General features: G+C 42.3%; 1 non-coding gene across 1 annotated transcript; it reads right to left on the reverse strand.

Annotated features, from left to right (window-relative positions):
• Window positions 1-552: 552 nt before the first annotated feature.
• LOC130959156 (small nucleolar RNA R71) lies at window positions 553-660 on the reverse strand. The gene has a single exon (XR_009078251.1). It is a non-coding gene; the product is annotated as a small nucleolar RNA R71 (small nucleolar RNA).
• Window positions 661-11,014: the final 10,354 nt, after the last annotated feature.

Raw genomic sequence — 11,014 nt, forward strand, 5'->3', positions numbered from 1 at the left:
CTCTTTCATATTAGCAGGAGCAGAGACAAAGGCATTCTTGTTGAAGCCGACCCTGAACCCGAAAGGACCTTGAAGAGAAAGCTAAGAGAAGCCAAAGCACAACTCTCTTTAGAGGACCTGACCGAATTCTTCAAAGAAGAAGAAGACATGGCAGCCGAAAATAACAACAATGCCAACAATGCAAGGAAGGTGCTGGGTGACTTTACTGCACCTACTCCTGACTTCTATGGGAGAAGCATCTCTATCCCTGCCATTGGAGCAAACAACTTTGAGCTTAAGCCTCAGTTGGTTTCTCTACTGCAACAGAATTGCAAGTTCCATGGACTTCCAATGGAAGATCCTCATCAGTTCTTAGCTGAATAATTGCAAATCTGTGACACAGTCAAGACTAATGGGGTTGACCCTGAGGTCTATAGACTGATGCTATTCCCTTTTGCTGTAAGAGACAGAGCTAGAATATGGTTGGACTCACAACCTAAAGAAAGCCTGGATTCTTGGGAAAAGCTAGTCAATGCCTTCTTGGCAAAGTTCTTTCCACCTCAAAAATGGAGTAAGCTTAGAGTGGAAGTCCAAACCTTCAGACAGAAGGATGGAGAATCCCTCTATGAAGCTTGGGAAAGATACAAACAATTAATCAGAAAATGTTCCTCAGACATGCTTTCTGAATGGAGCATCATAGGTATTTTCTATGATGGTCTCTCTGAACTATCCAAGATGTCTTTGGATAGCTCTGCTGGAGGATCTCTTCATCTGAAGAAGACGCCTACAGAAGCTCAAGAGCTCATTGAAATGGTTGCAAATAATCAATTCATGTACACTTCTGAGAGAAATCCTGTGAACAATGGGACAAGTCAGAAGAAAGGAGTTCTTGAGATTGATACTCTGAACGCCATTTTAGCTCAGAATAAAATATTGACTCAACAAGTCAATTTGATTTCTCAAAGTCTGTCTGGAATGCAACATGCACCTGGCAGTACTAAGGATGCTTCATCTGAGGAAGAAGCTTATGATCCTGAGAACCCTTCAATGGAAGAGGTGAACTACCTAGGAGAACCCTATGGTAACACCTATAATTCTTCATGGAGAAATCACCCAAATCTCTCATGGAAGAATCAAGAGAGACCTCAACAAGGTTTCAACAACAACAATGGTGGAAGAAACAGGTTTAGCAATGGCAAGCCTTTTCCATCATCCTCTCAGCAACAGACAGAGAATTCTAAGCAGAACCCCTCTGACTTAGCAACCATGGTCTCTGATCTAATCAAAACCACTCAAAGTTTCATGACTGAAACAAGGTCTTCCATCAGGAATTTGGAAGGACAAGTGGGACAGCTGAGCAAGAAAGTTACTGAACTCCCTCCAAGTACTCTTCCAAGCAACACAGAAGAAAATCCAAAAGGAGAGTGCAAAGCCATCAATATGGCCGAATTTGGAGAGGAAGGGGAGGAAGTGGACGCCACTGAGGAAGACCTCAATGGGCGTGCGCTAACCTCCACTGAGTTTCCTAATGAGGAACCATGGGAATCTGAGGCTCAAAATGAGACCATAGAGATTCCATTGGACTTACTTCTGCCCTTCATGAGCTCTGATGAGTATTCTTTCTCTGAAGAGGATGAGTATGTCACTGAAGAGCAAGTTGCTAAATACCTTGGAGCAATCATGAAGCTAAATGACAAGTTATTTGGAAATGAGACTTGGGAGGATGAACCTCCTTTGCTCACCAAAGAACTGGATGACTTGTCTAGGCAGAAATTACCTCAAAAGAGACAAGACCCTGGGAAGTTTTCCATACCTTGTACCATAGGCACCATGACCTTCAAGAAGGCTCTGTGTGACTTAGGGTCAAGTGTAAACCTCATGCCTCTCTCAGTAATGGAGAAGCTAAGGATCTTTGAGGTACAAGCTGCAAAGATCTCCCTAGAGATGGCAGACAACTCAAGAAAACAAGCTTATGGACTTGTAGAGAATGTTCTGGTTAAGATTGAAGACCATTACATCCCTACTGATTTCATAGTCCTAGAGACTGGGAAATGCATGGATGAAACCATCATCCTTGGTAGACATTTCCTGGCCACAGCAAAGGCTGTGATTGATGTTGATGGAGGTGAACTAATCATTTAGGTGAATGAAAAATCCTATGTGTTTAAAGCTCAAGGATATCCCTCTGTCACCATAGAGATGAAGCATGAAGAGCTTCTCTCAAATCAGAGTCAAGAAGAGCCCCCACAGTCAAACTCTAAGTTTGGTGTTGGGAGGCCACAACCAAACTCTAAGTTTGGTGTTGAACCCCCACATTCAAACTCCAAGTTTGGTGTTGGGAGGCTCCAACATTGCTCTGAGTATCTGTGAGGCTCCATGAGAGCTCTCTGTCAAGCTACTGACATTAAAGAAGCGCTTGTTGGGAGGCAACCCAATGATTATATTTTATATATTTCTCTTTGTTATTTTATGTTTTTTGTAGGTTGATGATCATAAGAAGTCACAAAATCCATTGAAAAAGCAAAAACAGAATGAAAAACAGGAAGAAAAACAGCACACCCTGGAGGAAGATGCTGCTGGCGTTCAAACGCCAGTAAGCCTAGCAATTGGGCGTTTAACGCCCAGTCTGGCACCATTCTGGGCGTTTAACGCCAGAAAGGGGCACCAGACTGGCGTTAAACGCCAGAAAAGGGCAAGAACCTGGCGTTAAACGCCAGGAATGGGCACCAGCCCGGCGTTTAACGCCAGCAATGGCTCAAAACGTGAATTTTGATGCCATTTGGTGCAGGGATGACTTTCCTTGACACCACAGGATCTGTGGACCCCACAGGACCCCACCACCACTCTCTCTCTTCTTCCCCCATTCACCAATCACCTCAACACCTCTTCCCCAAAAACCCTTCACCTATCAAATCCCATCTTTCTCTTCACCACTCACATCCATCCTTCATAAAACCCCACCAACCTCACCCTTCAAATTCAAACCACTTTCCCTCCCAAACCCACCCATAATGGCCGAACCCCATCTCCCCTCTCTCCTATAAATACCCTTCTTCTTTCCTTCATTTTCACACAACCTAAACAACACTTCTCCCCCTCTTTGGCCGAATACACCACCATCTCCCTCTTCCTCATTTCCTCTTCTTCTACTCTCTTCTTTCTTCTTTTGCTCGAGAACGAGCAAACATTTTAAGTTTGGTGTGGTAAAAGCGTTGCTTTTTCGTTTTTCATAACCATTTATGGCATCCAAGGCCGGAGAAACCTCTAGAAAGAGGAAAGGGAAAGCAAAAGCTTCCACCTCCGAGTCATGGGAGATGGATAGATTCATCTCAAGGGTGCATCAAGACCACTTCTATGAAGTTGTGGCCTTGAAGAAGGTGATCCCCGAGGTCCCCTTTTCACTCAAAAAGGGTGAATATCCGGAGATCCGCCATGAGATCCGAAGAAGAGGTTGGGAAGTGCTTACCAACCCCATTCAACAAGTCGGAATCTTGATGGTTCAAGAGTTCTATGCCAATGCATGGATCACCAAGAACCATGATCAAAGTGTGAACCCGGATCCAAAGAATTATCTTACTATGGTTCGGGGGAAATACTTGGATTTTAGTCCGGAAAGTGTGAGGGTGGCGTTCAACTTGCCTATGATGCAAGGAGATGAACATCCTTACACAAGAAGGGTCAACTTTGATCAAAGGTTGGACCAAGTCCTCACAATCATATGTGAAGAGGGCGCACAATGGAAGAGAGATTCAAGAGGCAAGCCTGTTCAATTGAGAAGGCATGACCTCAAACCCGTGGCTAGAGGATGGTTGGAGTTCATCCAACGCTCAATCATTCCCACTAGCAACCGGTCCGAAGTTACTCTAGACCGGGCCATCATGATTCATAGCATCATGATTGGAGAAGAAGTGGAAGTTCATGAGGTCATAGCCCAAGAACTCTACAAGGTGGCGGACAAGTCTTCCACCTTGGCAAGGCTAGCCTTTCCTCACCTCATCTGTCACCTCTGTTATTCAGTTGGAGTTGACATAGAGGGAGACATCACCATTGATGAAGATAAGCCCATTACCAAGAAAAGGATGGAGCACACAAGAGACCCCTCTCATCATGAGATCCCTGAGATACCTCAAGGGATGCACTTTCCTCCACAAGACTATTGGGAGCAAGTAAACACCTCCCTAGGAGAATTGATTTCCAACATGGGACAACTAAGGGTGGAGCACCAAGAACATTCCATCCTCCTCCATGAAATAAGAGAAGATCAAAGAATCATGAGAGAGGAGCAACAAAGACAAGGAAGAGACATTGAGGAGCTCAAGCACTCCATAGGACCTTCAAGAGGAAGGAAGAGCCGCCATCACTAAGGTGGACCCGTTCCTTGATTTCCTTGTTCTTTATTCTTCTGTTTTTCGAAATTTTAGTGCTTATGTTTATCCATGTTTGTGTCTTATGATCATTAGTGTCTTAGTGTCTATGCCTTAAAGTTATGAATGTCCTATAATCCATCACCTTTCTTAAATAAAAACGTGCTTAATTGAAAAGGAAAAGAATTGCATGGATTTTGAATTTTATAACAGTTTAATTACTTTGATGTGGTGGCAACACTTTTGTTCTCTGAATGTATGCTTGAACAGTGCATATGTCTTTTGAATTTGTGGTTCATGAATGTTGGCTCTTGAAAGAATGATGAAAAAGGAGACATGTCACTGAGGATCTGAAAAATCATAAAAATGATTCTTGAAGCAAGAAAAAGCAGTGAATACAAAAAAAAAAAGCAAGCAAACGAAAAAAAAAAGGGGGAGAAAAACGAAAAAAATTGATGAAAAAGAAAGGAATAAAGTTGTGATCCAAAGCAATAAGAGTGTGCTTAAGAACCCTGGACACCTCTAGTTGGGGACTTTAGCAAAGCTGAGTCACAATCTGAAAAGGTTCACCCAATTATGTGTCTGTGGCATGTATGTATCCGGTGGTAATACTGGAAGACAGAGTACTTTGGGCCACAGCCAAGACTCAATAAAGTAGCTGTGTTCAAGAATCATCATACTTAACTAGGAGAATCAGTAACACTATCTGGACTCTGAGTTCCTAAAGAAAGCCAATCATTCTGAGTTCCAAAGGACAAAGTGAGATGCCAAAACTATTCAGAGGCAAAAAGCTAAAAGCCCCGCTCATCTAATTAATACTGATCTTCATAGATGTTTTTGGAGTTCATTGCATATTCTCTTCTTTTTATCCTAATTGATCTTCAGTTGCTTGGGGACAAGCAACAATTTAAGTTTGGTGTTGTGATGAGCGGATAATTTGTACGCTTTTTGGCATTGTTTTTAGTATGTTTTTAGTATGATCTAGTTAGTTTTTATTATATTTTTATTAGTTTTTAATTAAAATTCACTTTTCTGGACTTTACTATGAGTTTGTGTGTTTTTCTGTGATTTCAGGTATTTTCTGGCTGAAATTGAGGGATATGAGCAAAAATCTGATTCAGAGACTGAAAAGGACTGCAGATGCTGTTGGATTCTGACCTCCCTGCACTCGAAGTGGATTTTCTGGAGCTACAGAAGCCCAATTGGCGCGCTCTCAACGGCATTTGAAAGTAGACATCCTGGGCTTTCCAGCAATATATGATAGTCCATACTTTGCCCAAGATTTGATGGCCCAAACCGGCGTTCAAAGTCACCTACAGAAATTCCAGCGTTAAACGCCGGAACTGGCACCTAAATGGGAGTTAAACGCCCAAACTGGCACCAAAGCTGGCGTTTAACTCCAAGACAAGTCTCTACACGAAAATGCTTCATTGCTCAGCCCAAGCACACACCAAGTGGGCCCAGAAGTGGATTTTTATGTCATTTACTCATCTCTGTACACCCTAGACTACTAGTTTTCTATATATAGGACCTTTTACTATTGTATTTAGAGAGCTTTTTGATCATGTTTTGATGATTGAACCCTCTTTTGGGAGGCTGGCCATTCGGCCATGCCTAGACTTTGTTCTTATGTATTTTCAACGGTGGAGTTTCTACACACCATAGATTAAGGTGTGGAGCTCTGCTGTACCTCGAGTATTAATGCAATTACTATTGTTCTTCTATTCAATTCCGCTTGTTCTTTGTCCAAGATATCACTTGTTCTTCAACTTGATGAAGGTGATGATTGACACTCATCATCATTCTCACCGATGAACAAGGTGACTGACAACCATTCTTGTTCTACAAGCATTCGAGGCCCTAGTGTTTATCTCTTGGATTTCTGATTGCATGATGCATGGTTGATCGCCTGACAAACGAGCCAGCCATTCCGTGAGATCAGAGTCTTCATGGTATAGGCAAGAACTGATGGCGGCATTCAAGAGAATCCGGAAGGTCTAACCTTGTCTGTGGTATTCTGAGTAGGATTCAATGATTGAATGACTGTGACGTGCTTCCAACTCCGAAAGGCAGGGCGTTAGTGACAGACGCAAAAGAATCACTGGATTCTATTCCACGCCTGACCGAGAACCGACAGATGATTAGCCTATGCTGTGACAGAGCATCAGGGACGTATTTTCACTGAGAGGATGGGAGGTAGCCATTGACAACGGTGAAACCCTACACAAGCTTGCCATGGAAAGGAGTAAGAAGGATTGGATGAAGACAGTAAGAAAGCAGAGAGACGGAAGGGAAGGCATCTTCATGCGCTTGTCTGAAGCTCTTACACCAATGATATACATAAGTATCTCTATCTTTATCTTTTATGTTACTTTCGTTCATCACCATATCCATCTGAGTCTGCCTGACTGAGATTTACAAGGTGACCATAGCTTGCTTCATACCACCAATCTCCGTGGGATCGACCCTTAGTCGCGTAAGGTTTATTACTTGGACGACCCAGTGCACTTGCTGGTTAGTTGTGCGAAGTTGTGTTTATGCCATGGTATTGAGCACCAAGTCTTTGGAGCCATTACTAGGGATTGTTTATGTTTTGAAAAGTATTGATCACAATTTCGTGCACCACTACTTTAGAACGAGCGTGTATCTCTTGGATTTCTTAATCAGGATCTTCGTGGTATAAGCAAGAATTATTGGCGGCCATTCTTGAGAATCCGGAAAGTCTAAACCTTGTCTGTGGTATTCCAAGTAGGATTCAAGGATTGAATGACTGTGACGAGCTTCAAACTCGCTATTGTTGGGCGTGGTGACAGACGCAAAAGAATCAATGGATTCTATTCTGACATGATCGAGAACCGACAGATGATTAGCCGTGCTGTGACAGAGCCTTTGGACCATTTTCACTGAGAGGATGGGAAGTAGCCATTGACAACAGTGATGCCCTACATACAGCTTGCCATGGAAAGGAGTAAGAAGGATTGGATGAAAGCAACAGGAAAGCAGAGATTCAGAAGGAACACAGCATCTCCATACACTTATCTGAAATTTCTACCAATGATTTACATAAGTATCTTTATCTTATTTTATGTTTTATTTATTATTAATTTTGAACCCTTTATAACCATTTGAATCCGCCTAACTGAGATTTACAAGATGACCATAGCTTGCTTCATACCAACAATCTCCGTGGGATCGACCCTTACTCACGTAAGGTTTATTACTTGGACGACCCAGTGCACTTGCTGGTTAGTTGTGTGAAGTTGTGACAAAGTGTGATTTACATTTGAGAGCGCTACCAAGTTTTTGGTGCCATTGTGATGATCACAATTTCGTGCACCAGTGTCCGACCTCGAGGGGCGAGAGTTACCAAGGTCATGACATGCCTGTAACCTAAGAAGATACTATAGTTAGAAAATAATAAAAAGATCTTAGGTTAAGGGGCACTCTTTTTTCTGAAAAGGTTTTTTAATGAATCACCAGGACAAGATTTACAAAATTGCCCGACCTAGAAGGGTAAGCACTCATATGTATACACTCTTGTTTATACCTCCATTTTTTATTATCATTTGAATAAAGTTTTCAGATTCCCTAAAAAGTTTCCTACCAAGACGCATTAATCTAAGCTCATAAAACGCAACAATTCATCGCCCGATTACAAAAAGGTCGGCAAGGTGAAAACCAAATTCATCTCCCGATTACGGTCGGCAAGGTGAAAACCAAATTCATCGACCGATTATAAAGAAGTCAGCAAGGTGAAAGCGATAGAAGCAGATTAATACAAGAAGTTAAAAAAATTAATCCATAGAAAGTGACTTGATGAGGTCTGACTAAAAATGCATTACTAAAAATAACTTAAGAAGGCCCGACAGAAAAGTCAGACCAGTAAAAGGATCACTAAAAAGGGACAAAGACATCTCGCAAAGGCCAAAGAAAGGCCAGAAATGCTTTGCTGAAAGGTACGAAGTCTTGAAAAAAGACACTACTTAAAAAGCAAAAGCATAAGTCGAAACGGCGCTAAAAAAGTCATCCAAACAAACTATAAAGAAAAGGTTCCCCTTGGAACACTACCTGAAAAGTTGTTGGAATATGACTAAAAAGCCCGGATGGTGAAGCTAGATAGGTCGACGTCAGCTAAAGGCGCGATCCAAAAAAACAAACTCGAGAAGAGAACGAGTCAAAGACCCAAAAGGTTGAAAACAACTCAAGGCTCATAGGCGCTTAAGGGAACAACTCCGCTAAAAAAAGGGCGCGATCTCAAAACAAGGCTACAAAAGTCGTTCATAACTAAAAGGGTTCTATGTGAAAGAACGCTAAAAATTTATTGGAGAAGTCGCTAAAAGCCCAGCCACCAAGCCACAAGGACTGCCCGACTTGATACAAAATTAACCAACACTAAATCAAAACAAGGCAAGACCTCCAAAGGCAAGGGTAGAAAACTCACCCAAAGAAGGTCAAACTGGGAAATACTTAAACAAAAATTCGAAGGGTTTTAAAAAAGTAAAACCCCAAACATCTAGACAAATGCAGCTATCAAAATAAAACATTAAATACTCAAAAGCCCACCTAAAAGGTAGCCTCAGAGTCTAAAGTGTTTTATTTTTGCAAAATAAAGTTGCTAGGAAAGCAACCAAATGTCAAAGAAGTCAACCACATAAAGAGTTACAAAAAACAAGTTCAAAAGTCCACAAGTCAGAATATAATATAAACACTATAAAGGATTCAAGTTCTCCCCAGTAGAAGCATCCTTGACTGAAGGAGGAGGAATGGTCGAGATCAGGACAACGTCAACATTTCCATCCGGCCGATTCAGAATCTGTACGTCAGGCTCGGGCTCTGGATGGTCGACCTCTGAAGGGACGGGAGAAGTTAAAGCTGTTGAGGCTTTCCCTGGTGGCACAAGAGGAGGACCTTCATCTTCATCATCCGGGGCAGGCACAATCTTTCCGTCTTCTACTATGCTGTCCAGGATAAATAAGGTAAGGTCAAGCTCAGGGGCAAGAACTCGGACTTGGGCTTTCAAGTTCTCATATGCATCAGTCACACTGTCCACCATGTGACCCTGGAGTTCGGCATAATCAGCCTAGGCAGACTGAAGCCTTTCCCTGGTTTCTAGCAGCTCGCCATATGTACGGGTGTAGCTCTCATTGTATTTTTTTGCTATTTCCTCAGCCAAGTTTGTAGTTGCCTCGGCAGCAGTAGCTTGAGATTTTTCCTTCTCCACATCCAACTCTAACTTAACAACCTTAGCATCCAGCTCATCCTTTAAACCCTTAACCCTATCAAACTCAGCCTTGGTTTCCTTCATAAAAGCCCTAGTGGCATGGACAGGGGACTCCTTGATAACTCGGGAATGGGCCGCCCCAACATTGGTAGCTCAGATACTATTACTCACAACAAAATCAAGGTGATGAAGAATCGACACATCATCCAAAAAATTCCTACCGTGGGGAGTAATCAATTCGGTAGCAAAATCCATGCCATCAAAATCCTTGTCATTCAGATCATAAGAACCAACAGTTTTTTGACGTTTTGGAGGAGGACCAGCAGCAGAAGAAGAGGAGGAAGCACCGGAAGTCGGTTGAACAAGGTCAGAAGGAATCATCCAAACTTGAGGAGTCTGAATGAGCTTCCTTGGCCCAGAAGCATTAGAAGCCGGCTTCTTTGGAGGCACTTGAGAAGACCCTTCTCCCGAGGTCTTTGCCGATAAGTTTTGCATGGCCGTTGCCTTCTTGGCCTTACGAAAGGCCTTCATGGAATCGGAAGATTTCACCATCTCTAAAAAAGAAGCTAGGAAAACAAGTTACAAACAGAAAGGGATAAAATTCAACTACAATAGAAGAAAAACTATCAGAAAAGAAGTCGGACGCTACCAAGTTCAGCACGAAAAAGGGAGAGATCTCCCAGAAACCTCTTGGTGTCTAAATGAGGAGGTTCCCCCCAGTGATCCTCTAAGACACCCACAAAGGCCTGTTCGACCTCATCCAAACTTTCCCAAGAATACTTAGTCACTAATACATTCTCTTGCCAACATAAGTGGAAGACGGGTTCATTGTTCTCATCTAAGAAAAAAGGGTGAACACCTCTCAACAGCTCGAACTTTGAAATAGTAATTCTTAAAGTCCCCAAAGGACTCATCAAACATAGAGAACACTTTCCTCCATTGAGTAGCTCGGAACAAAATCCAAGAAGCTTTCTTCTTAGCTATGCCAGGCTTTGTCAACACAAAAAGATACAGAAAGAGAGTTTCGGTAGGTCGGACACCCAATTATTGACACAACAGTTGAAAAATCTTTATAAAATCCCATGAGTTTGGATGGAGCTGAGAAGGGGCCATATTACAAGACCAAAACAGGTCGTTCTCAAAGGCGGTAAAAGGGATGGTGATATTCAGTTGACTAAAAAAGTAGTCATAAGCATAGAAAAAGGGACGTTATCCCTGAGTTAATGAAGGGAAACTAACCCTCTCCTCAGGATCGGGTGATAACAACTTGTAATTCTTTTCATCATCTCTATTGCTACATATCTTATGAAACCTCCTAAGCTTTTCACAATACTCGAGATCCGCCACGATCACACACATCAGAACTAATGAATCCAACCAATCGGCCATACCAGCGGGTACTTTAGTAGACATCTCAACAATGTTTTTTCGTGAAGACATAGGCCAACTA

Source organism: Arachis stenosperma, chromosome 10 (assembly GCF_014773155.1).
Source record: "Arachis stenosperma cultivar V10309 chromosome 10, arast.V10309.gnm1.PFL2, whole genome shotgun sequence".
Classification (NCBI taxonomy): Eukaryota; Viridiplantae; Streptophyta; class Magnoliopsida; order Fabales; family Fabaceae; genus Arachis; species Arachis stenosperma.